Here is an 11671-nt window from a genome sequence, read left to right on the forward strand (position 1 = left end):
AACTGAATTGTGGTCATATATTCTTTATCTGCCCAGAATCCCTTCAGTTAACCTCTATTGACCCATTTTATAAAAAACCAATTCAATCCCTTTGGTTTGAATGGGGTTGAATCCACTTTTTTCCTGAAAGGACGGTATAAAAAAAAAAAAAGACTTCGGATGGACCAATCCCACTAGTTATAGAGATTATTATGATATGGAAGATTTATTCCTCAGGGACTCACACTGAGGGAAAGAGAATATCTTTTCCTCTTGAGGATGCATGATAGTATATCCATGGGAACTTGGAGGACTTGAAAGATATATATGACCACTTGCCTAGAGTACACTGAGAAATAAAGACGACAAAGAGAAGAGGGAAGAGAGGGTGGGGAGAGAGAGTGATGTCTCAGAACATTTTTTGAACCCCTGGATGCAAATATGCCTGAAAGTAGTTATGTAAGGCAATAAATTATCATCATTTTAGGCTTGTTTGAGTAGGGATCCTGCTAATACGGTTCTAGCTAACAACTGATTCTATGGAACTCCACGCTGCTGTATCACACCGCATTAGAATATTATGTTTGAACAAAGGATTTTTCTTTTTTTTGCAAATGGATTTTCTACACAGCTGCCTTACTTTGGACCAGTAAAATTATTCCCTAAAATAGGTTGGTTTAACTTCTGTATTTAAATGCATATATGTCCATGAAATGTCTGCATATTTTAAAAGCTTGTTTAATTCATCACTTTATTCAACTTCAAGTTTATTTAGCAGTGAAACAGCTTTACAATTTGTAAAAAAAAAAGAAAAAAACTAGCTTTATAGCTTTTTTTTTTTTCTTCTTTAAGTAGCACATAACATTGGCATTGAGATAGCTCTAGTATGGTGGGAAAAGTATTAACTTTAGTATCCAAAGACACATATTGGGCTGTCAACTCTGTGACTATGCAGTTGTGTGAACTTGGGCAAATTTCCTACCTTCTTGGGAACTCAATTTCCTTATCTATCAGCAGATAATAATAGTATCTATTTCATAGATTAATACAAGAATTAAATAAGATCATGTTTGTGAGACAGAGCAAGAATGTTTATTCTGAATAAGCTGAGCTTGTTATCTCATGCCATAACCTGAGGTTTTATGAATATCACTCAATAATGATGATTATTGTCCTCTTTGGAAAACTTTATTTTTAATATAGGGATGTATAAAGAAAAAAATCACCCATACTCCTTCCTCATTCCCCTCAAAATAGGTCACTGTCAACATTGTTGGAATATTTGTGCCATATCTTTCTTCAGTGTCTGCACATATTTACTTAAAAATTTACACAAACAATTAATATACCAATGATAACTTAAATTACAGATTAAACCATGGCCTCCTGATAACTCATATCCCCATACTGATGTCCTCCTGTTAATACTAAGAGCGTAGTGTGTGATAAATTTGCATGATGAAGAGTTTCTCTTTGTAATTTTCAAACATATCTCTATATCTGGCAGAATATGAAATATTGGGTTCTGGATATTTTTGCGAGTGATCCATGTGGATATGTGGAATCTACTTTATTCTTTGAACATTTTTAGGAATTATTTGTGTTTATGGAATTGTTATAAGTCCTTTCCTTTGTAGTTAAATATTTCTAATTTTTTCATATTATATGCCATATTGCGTCAGATATTTTGTATGTATGTGTATGTCTTTGTACAGGACTGGTATGTAGCAAAAAATTGCTGGGGGCCAAGGATGAGTAATTTAATGTATGCCACCATTTTGCCCTTCAGATTTATTGTACCAATTTCAAGGTCCTGAGCAGCTATGTCTGACTCTCTACTTCTCCCCTGACCCCCATCCCTTGCTTGTCTACAATTGATGCTATCAAACTTTTAAATCTTTGCCAAACCAGTAGCAGAATGGTGATTCACTGTTATTTTAATTTACATTTTCTCATTCATGATGAAGCAGAGCCATTTTTTATTTTCAATTCTGATTTCATTGTCTATGATTGCCTGTTCATATCCTTTAAGTCATATTTTCATTGATTTTTTGACATTTTCACGGATATGTAAGAATTATTTGAAAGCTTCAGAATCTTATCCTTGGTCTGTTTTGTATCTCAGTATTTTACAGCTGTGACTGTTTTCTCCCAGATTCTCTCCTGTTTTTGTCTTTAGTTGGTGTTCAAATTTCTATTATTTTTTCTTTCTATTTTTTGTTACATAACTGATTTTAAGAAAGTCTTCCCAGCTCCAGGGTCTTTGTATTGTCTTTGATTATCTTGGCACAAAATTAGTCTTGCTTTCCCAAATCTAGGCCTTTAACTCAACTTGAATTTATTTCTGCCTATTAATAAGACAATTTGGGGGAATTCCCAGTCTATACCACTGATCTATGCGCCTGTTCTTAAAACAGCACCACGTTGTTTTAAGTACTATGGCTTTGTTGTATAACTTGATTTCTGAAAAGTCAGATGGATAAAAATGATTTGTATTGTATTTGTAATTTTTATGAGGCACAAAGAAAAGGCATTCTATTTAATGAGCTCAGTTCTGTGCTGGTGGGGTGGGGGAATTCTTATTTGATCTCATATTATCCTCACATCAGCCATGTGAAGGAAGTGGTATTGACTGACTCTCATCGATGGGAAAACAGAAGCTCAGTGGAAGTTCTTCACTCTCTCAGAGTCACATAACTTGTGAGCAGTGGAGCAAATATTTGAGCTCATGTCTGTCTGACTCTAAAGTTCTGTTCTTTCCCTGACCTCTCCCACATTCCCAGATCCAGACCATCCTTGTGGAAAACCATAATATCTGCTGATTCCTTTCCTTTTTTAAAGTTGTATTATTCTGCAGATAAGATCCTTAATATTGCAGGAAGCTGAAAGATGAGGCTGTGCTTTAATCGGCTATGTTTAAGTTATGGGGAGGATAAGAAAGATAAGGAGAAGCAGAGCCTTTAGTGAAGCTGATCAACCACTTCTTGTTTTAAGGAATAATGCAACCCTGATCCCACCCCCACCTCTTAGCTTCAAGTTTCCTTAGTCCCGCTAATTAGTTCCAAATGTCTTCAGTCTTATGCTATCTTCTCCTCCTCTGGACAGAAACCTAATGCCAGCAGTGGGCAGCAAGCCTTCCCTTTGGCCTTTGCTCCTTATGGCAAGGTCGCTGCCGTCAGCAATTTGTAAATCATGGACAATTTCAGCTGTCACACACTCTTGGATTTGACTGTGATCCCTCTCCAGAATCTGACGTCTCTTGTACAAGTCTGCCATTTTCCGACGTGTGCCCCCTTCCTGGTGTTGCAGTAGACAGGAATTCAGAAAAGACTTTGGACTGGTGCTGCAGAGGCTTCTGGCTACAGCTTGCCCACTTGGGCTTTGAAATAGTTCCATTTTTTACCTGAGAAGCAGGTAGCTAAATTTATCAGGTTGTTCACTTTGTCATGGAATAGGAGAAGTCTAGACTTACCCTTGTCTCTTTGAAAGAAGAATGAAGACCTGTCTCTCTTGATTTATGATCCTGGAAAGAGGAGAAGGGCATAAGATAAAAGGAGAGATGAGGAATGCTATGATAAAGTGGGTAACACCTGAGGAATCTCTCCCGCTTGGAGACAAGAGAGATCTTACAGACTACTGAAGACAGGCAGGTTTTTTTTTTCCCCCCAAACTCATAATGTGAACTACATTTACTCTGACTTTTCCATACTTAGGTCTTTGGTAGTCCACTGGGTTTGCCTGAGTTGGTAGCTAAGTCTTAACGGAGATTTCTGAACATGAAGAAGCTTTTTCTTCAAAGCAAGTGTCTTGGTCCCCTGTCCTATAGCTGATGAGTAAGAACATTTTTTCTATTGTTAGATAGCAAGTGAATAATTGAAATGATTACATATAAAAAGCCAAACAGTGCACAGAGAAAGAAGTTTATCATTCAGGCTTGACCTGACCTTGGCCTGGCCAGTTGCTTTTTGCTATTTGATATCTTGAGTAGTCCTTTTGCAACTGAATTCTATGGAACACACACACACAGAGAAAACATGGGGCCGCAGCAATGGTAATGGGAAGGAAGGAGGTGGGGAAGTGAGGAGAGAAGAATTACAAGACAGACTACATGCCCTTACTTGCTGACCTGATTTTGGAACAGCCAGCCATTAAATGCACTGATCGCACTGTCTTACTGCTGAATTCCAAGAGGTCGTGGTCACATCACTGAGCAGACTGTTTTCTTCCACTCAGAATATTGAAGTCTAAACTTAAGAAAGATTAGGGACTCACCACATAGCAGTCTCTGAAACGCTGTGTAGCTGAGAGTTGCAAGAATGAGCATTAGCTCAACTGCACTCTTAATTGCAGCTCTAGCTCTTTCTATATTGTCTTGGGTGGGTCTTTCCTATCTTGGACTGTGGGTTTCTGATGAGTAAAATGCTGGGTTGAAACAGACAAGTTCTCATGTCCTTTTAACAAATACCTTGTAGTTGCAAAGTATCATATTTTCTTGCGCCAGGGAGTCATAGATGAGTGACTGTTGCTAAGCATGAGGTAATGCAAATGCAGAAGCCATCCAGGGCTCAGATTAGTCCTCCTAATCACTGATCCTTGTTCAAATTCAAGAAGAAAGTGTGGGACCAGCATCAGCGTCTCTGTTTATGGTCACCATTAGCCAGTTGAAGAAGATCCCTTGCTTACCTCTGCCCTAATTGGTTTCTGGGCACTGTGGTCCCCCAGTGCCATTGTGACATTGTTCAGTATGAGTTCAGGTGTAGTTTTCTGTGTATGCTTGAAGCTAACCAGGCTAGTTACTGGGAAAAGCTTTTGTAGAAAACACCCCCCGAATCTGTTCCAAGAGAAGGATTGAAAATCAGGGAAACTTAATTTCCTTCAGCTGTGCTTAGGAATTACATCTTCTGGGGAAAGAATAAAAAAGGTAAAACCTTTGTGGAAGTGAAAATTCTCTATAATCCTAGGGGTTTTCTTCCCAGTAGTGGCCAAATAAGCTCATGTAAAACTAATTCTGCAGATAAATATAAACTTCAAAATAAAATATAAAAATTACCTAAAGGCTTCTGTTCCATTCAATTGCTCAGTCGTGTCCGACTCTCTGTGACCCCATGAATCGCAGCACACCAGCCCTCCCTGTCCATCACCATCTCCAGGAGTTCACTCAAACTCCATTGAGTAAGTGATGCCATCCAGCCATCTCATCCTTGGTCGTCCCCTTCTCCTCCTGCCTCCAATCCCTCCCAGCATCAGGGTCTTTTTCAAGGAGTCAACTCTTCGCATGAGGTGGACAAAGTACTGGAGTTTCAGCTTTAGCATCAGTCCTTCCAAACAACACCCAGGACTGATCTCCTTTAGAATGGACTGGTTGGATCTCCTTGCAGTCCAAGGGACTCTCAAGAGACTTTTCCAACACCACAGTTCAAAAGCATCAATTCTTTGGCACTCAGCTTTCTTCACAGTCCAACTCTGACATCCATACATGACTACTGGAAAAACCATAGCCTTGACTAGGGTGACCTTTTTAGGCAAAGTAATGTCTCTGCTTTTCAATATGCTAACTTGGTCATAACTTTCCTTCCAAGGAGTGAGCATCTTTTAATTTCATGGCTGCAGTCACCATCTGCAGTGATTTAGGAGCCCAAAAAAATAGTCTGACACTGTTTCCACTGTTTCCCCATCTATTTCCCATGAAGTGATGGGACCAGATGCCATGATCTTCGTTTTCTGAATGTTGAGCTTTAAGCCAACTTTTCCACTCTCCCCTTTCACTTTCTTCAAGAGGCTTTTTAGTTCCTCTTCAGTTTCTGACATAAGAGTGGTGTCATCTCCATATCTGAGGTTATTGATATTTCTCCTAGCAATCTTGATTCCAGCTTGTGCTTCTTCCAGCCCAGTGTTTCTCATGATATACTTTGCATATAAGTTAAATAAGCAGGGTGACAGTATATAGCCTTGACGTACTCCTTTTCCTATTTGGAACCAGTCTGTTGTTCCATGTCCAATTCTAACTGTTGCTTCCTGACCTGCATATAGGTTTCTCAAGAGGCAGGTCAGGTGGTCTGGTATTCCCATCTCTTTCAGAATTTTCCACAGTTTATTGTGATCCACACAGTCAAAGGCTTTGGCATAGTCAATAAAGCAGAAATAGATGTTTTTCTGGCACTCTCTTGCTTTTTCCATGATCCAGCGGATGTTGGCAATTTGATCTCTGGTTCCTCTGCCTTTTCTAAAACCTGCTTGAACATCTGGAAGTTCACGGTTCATGTATTGCTGAAGCCTGGCTTGGAGAATTTTCAGCATTACTTCACTAGCATGTGAGATGAGTACAATTGTGCGGTAGTTTGAGCATTCTTTGGCATTGCCTTTCTTTGGAATTGGAATGAAAACTGACCTTTTCCAGTCCTGTGGCCACTGCTCAGTTTTCCAAATTTTCTGGCATATTGAGTGCAGCACTTTCACAGCATCATCTTTCAGGATTTGAAATAGCTCTACTGGAATTCCATCACCTCCACTAGCTTTGTTCATAGTGATGCTTTCTAAGCCCCACTTGACTTCACATTCCAGGATGTCTGGCTCTAGGTGAGTGATCACACCACTGTGATTATCTTGGTCATGAAGATTTTTTTTTTGTACAGTTCTTCTGTGTATTCTTGCCACCTCTTCTTAATATCTTCTGCTTCTGTTAGGTCCATACCATTTCTGTGCTTTATCGCGCCCATCTATGCATGAAATGTTCCTTTGATATCTCTGATTTTCTTGAAGAGATCTCTAGTCTTTCCCGTTCTGTTGTTTTCTTTTATTGCATTGATCGCTGAGGAAGGCTTTCTTATCTCTTCTTGCTATTCTTTGGAACTCTGCATTCAGTTGCTTATATCTTTCCTTTTCTCTTTGCTTTTCACTTCTGTTCTTTTCTCAGCTATTTGTAAGGCCTCCCCAGACAGCCATTTTGCTTCTTTGCTTTTCTTTTCCATGGGGATGGTCTTGATGACTGTCTCCTGTACAATGTCACGAACCTCCTTCCATAGTTCATCAGGCACTCTATCTATCAGATCTAGGCCCACAAATCTATTTCTCACTTCCACTGTATAATCATAAGGGGTTTGATTTAGGTCATACCTGAATGGTCTAGTGGTTTTCCCAACTTTCTTCAATTTAAGTCTGAATTTGGTAATAAGGAGTTCATGATCTGAGCCACAGTCAGCTCCCAGTCTTGTTTTTGTTGACTGTATAGAGCTTCTCCATCTTTGGCTGCAAAGAATATAATCAGTCTGATTTTGGTGTTGACCATCTGGTGATGTGCATGTGTGAGTCTTCTCTTGTGTTGTTGGAAGAGGGTGTTTGCTATGACCAGTGCATTCTCTTGGCAAAACTCTATTAGCCTTTGCCCTGCTTCATTCTGCATTCCAAGGCCAAATTTGCCTGTTATTCCGGGTGTTTCTTGACTTCCTACTTTTGCATTCCAGTCCCCTATAATGAAAAGGACATCTTTTTTGGGTGTTAGTTCTAAAAGGTCTTGTAGGTCTTCATAGAACCGTTCAACTTCAGCTTCTTCAGCATTAACTGTTTGGGGCAAAGATTTGGATTACTGAGATATTGAATGGTTTGCCTTGGAAATGAGCAGAGATCTTTCTGTTGTTTTTGAGATTGCATCCAAGTACTGCATTTTGGATTCTTTTGTTGACCATGATGGCTACTCCAATTCTTCTAAGGGATTCCTGCCCGCAGCAGTAGATATAATGGTCAGCTGAGTTAAATTCACCCATTCCAGTCCATTTTAGTTTGCTGATTCCTGTAATGTTGACATTCACTGTTGCCATCTCCTGTTTGACCCCTTCCAGTTTGCCTTGATTCATGGACCTGACATTCCAGGTTCCTACGCAATATTGCTCTTTACAGCTCGGACCCTGCTTCCATCACCAGTCATATCCACAACTGGGTATTGTTTTTGCTTTGGCTCCATCCCTTCATTCTTTCTGGAGTTATTTCTCCACTGATCTCCTGTAGCATATTGGGTACCTACTGACCTGGGAGTTCATCTTTTATACTGTTCATGGGTTCTCAAGGCAAGAATACTGAAGTGGTTTCCCATTCCCATCTCCAGTGGACCACATTCTGTCAGGCCTCTCCACCATGACCCACCCATCTTGGGTGGGCCCACAGGGCATGGCTTAGTTTCATTGAGTTAGACAAGGCTGTAGTCCATGTGATCAGATTGACTAGTTTTCTGTGAGTATGGTTTCAGTGTGTCTGCCTTCTGACGCCCTCTGGCAATACCTACCATCTTACTTGGATTTCTCTTACCATGGACGTGGGGTATCTCTTCACAGCTGCTCCAGCAAAGCGTAGCCACTTCTCCTTACTTGGGATGAGGGCTATCTCCTCATGGCCGCCCTCCTGACCATAACGTGGAGTAGCTCCTCTTGGCCCTCCTGCACCGGCGCAGCCTTGCTCCTTGGATGTGGGGTTGCTCCTTTCGTCCCTGAAGGCTTAAGAGTGGTCAAACACAGACACATTTTTTAAGGGAAGTCCGTATTTAGAAAAAAGGAGTAGCGCTTGGTGATTTTCCTCCTGTATGTATGTATGTATGTGTGTATATACGTGTCTGTTTTTCCCCTGTGTATACACACATGTGTGTGTATGTGTATGTTTGTGTGGTTTATAGCCAGAAGGTGGACCCTAATCTGTGTCATTCAGGTTGGCTAAAACACAGATGTAAAATTTGGAATTTTACATTATAAACATTTAATAAATGTCTTTCTGTATATATTTTTGAAAAGTTTTCTCATGATTTCCATAGAAGCAAATTTGCTGGATCAGGGTCATGTTTTAAGTTTTGATGTGAATTGCTATTTTTTTCTCTCCAGAAAAAGTGGGCTAATTTATATACTTCTACCAGCATTTTGTGAGAGTCCTCACTTTTCTGCCTCTTTAAAACTCTTGCTATTATAAATTTTGTAAATTGTTGCCAGTTTAATATGTGAAAAATTTCTTCTTTAAGTTTGAATACTTGATTTTTTAATTGAAATTTTGCATCTTTTTAGGTGCTTATTTTTAACCTTTCAAATTTATTTTGATGTTTCCAGTTCATATCTTTTGACTTTTTTTTAATCAGTATTTTAATTGGAAGCATATTTAATTTAGTGTTGTGTTAATTTCTGCTGTACAGCAAAGTGATTCAGTTATATATACATTCTTTTTTAAATATTCTTTTCCATTATGAATTATAATAGGGTAATTGGGCAAGGGTGCCTGGTGGGCTGCCGTCTATGGGGTCGCACAGAGTTGGACACAACTGAAGCGACTTAGCCCAGCAGCGGCAGCTATGCTATCCAGTAGGGCCTTGTTTTATATCCATTCTGTATATTATCGCTTGCATCTGCTAACCCCAACCTCCCACTCCATCTCTTTCCTAACCTCTTGCCCTTGGCAGTAACGGATCTGTTCTGTGCGTCCGTGCATCTATTTCTGTCTCGTATATAGGTTCATTTGTGTCGTATTTCAGAGTCCACATGTAAGTGATAGCACATGCTGTTTGTCTTTCTCTTCCTGACTTACTTCACTTAGTATGGTCACCTCTGTTTGCATCCATGTTGCTGCACACGGCCTTGTTTCATTCTTTGTTGCGGCTGAGTAGTATTGCATCGTATACGTGGACCACATCTTCTTGATCCATGTGTCTGTCGATGGTCGTTTAGGTTGTTTCCATGCCTTGACGATTGTGAACAGTGCTGCTGTGAACATTGGGGTACGTGTATCTCTTTGAATTACAGTTTTGTCTGCATGTATGTCCAGAGGTAGGATTGTTAGAGCATTCAATATCTCTATTTTTAGTTTTCAGAAGAATCGCCATACTGTTTCCACAGTGGCTGCACCAACTTACATTCCGATCAACTGTGTGTGAGGGTTCCCTTTTCTGCACATCCTTTCTAGCATTTGTTATTTGTACACATTTTAATGATGGTCATTGACCAGTGTGAGTTGGTACCTCATTGTAGTTTCGATTTGTATTTCTGTAGTAATTAGCAGTGGTGAACATCTTTTCATATGCCTGTTGACCATCTATATTTCTTCTTCGTATATATTGACTATTTTACTTTTTAATGAAATAATACATATGCAGAGTATAAAAGTTCCACTAAGAAGGCTTACTAGTAAAGAATAGCATCAGTCTTTCCCATCTTTCTTACCCTCCCAGTCCTGCTACCTAAAGGTAACCATACTCAGCTCTTGTAATGGTTTCTTCTAATATTTAATTAATTTAACTTTATGTTTCTAAATGATAGGCTTCTATGTTCCTTTTTTGATTTCTAAGCTTCCGATATTAATTTCTGATTTTCTACTAGGTAAGAGGAAGATTTAGCTCTCGTTCCAGTTTCCCCTCATCCCAATCTGTCTTCCTGTCTGTACAGACATATTCACTTCTCTTTGATCATCCTTTCAATGCAGATATATCACAATTTGGGGCTAAAATTATATTCACTATTTATATCATTATTACATCAATATTATTCACAGTTCAGTAAGTATACTACATAGTTTAGGTTTCCCTTCTGGTTCTGCATTTTGTTTTGCCTGGAGTTAATAATTACCTCTTTTGGGGCTTTGCACTTAATTGTCTGTGTCTGCAAGTCTCTGTCACCAAAATTTCTGCATGAGTGATACAGCTCTTAGGGTAAATATTATAGGTGATCTATATCCTTAAAAAAAAAATATGTGTCCATCCTTGTGTTCTAATCTCAGTTAGTTGATATGTGGGCTTATTGTACAGATATCATCCTAGAACCTCCTCTCGCCATTATTGAAATTCCCGTTGCAGCTCTCTTGTGTTTCAGCTTCTATTTTTTCCTGGTTTATATCAGGAAATATCATTTCATCCTTTTCCACAATTTTGTTATAAGACCTAACTCCAGTACAATACTGAGAAAGAGTACATGGAATCACTTTATCTTTGAAAACTTGTATGTCTAAAAGTATGGTTTTCTACCCTCTCACTTGATTTTGTAATTTGCTTGTGTGAGTAACTCTAGGTTGGAAACAATTTTTACCTTCGAACTTCAAAGGCATTTTTAAAAATTAGTTTATTTATTATAATTGGAGGCGAATTGCTTTACAGTATTGTGGTGGTTTTTGCCATACATTGACGTGAATCAGCCATGGGTGTACATTTGTCCCCCTGGCCCGAACACCGCTCACACCTCCCTCCTCATCCCGTCCCTCTGGGATGTCCCAGCGCACTGGCTTTGAGTGCCCTATTTCATGCATTAAACTTGGTCTGCAGCCATCCATGGTGTTAAAAAGTCCAATGCCGTTCTGATTCTTGATCTCTTGTGTTTTTGTCTTTCTTTCTGTACATTTTCAGAATCCTTTCTCTGTTCTTAAGGCACTGAAATTTCATGAGATATTTGCAAGTTCTTTTCTATTACTTGTTCTCACCATTCTCATATTACAGCTATATCATATTTTACATTCTCATAAATCTTGGGTCCATTTCTAGATTTTCTTTTTTATGTCTTTAATAGCCACACCCATTGCTGGATCTGTACTACAGTTTAAAGATACTCATTTATAGTGCATTTTGATATCTCCAATGACAAATGTCCCCACTTCTTGTTCTCTATTATGTATTCTTTTTGTGGCTCTCAACTATAATTTTTGAAATGAAATTTTGATCAGTTTTCAACTTTGAAAAAAATTC

Source organism: Capricornis sumatraensis, chromosome 6 (genome assembly GCF_032405125.1).
Source record: "Capricornis sumatraensis isolate serow.1 chromosome 6, serow.2, whole genome shotgun sequence".
Lineage (NCBI taxonomy): Eukaryota > Metazoa > Chordata > Mammalia > Artiodactyla > Bovidae > Capricornis > Capricornis sumatraensis.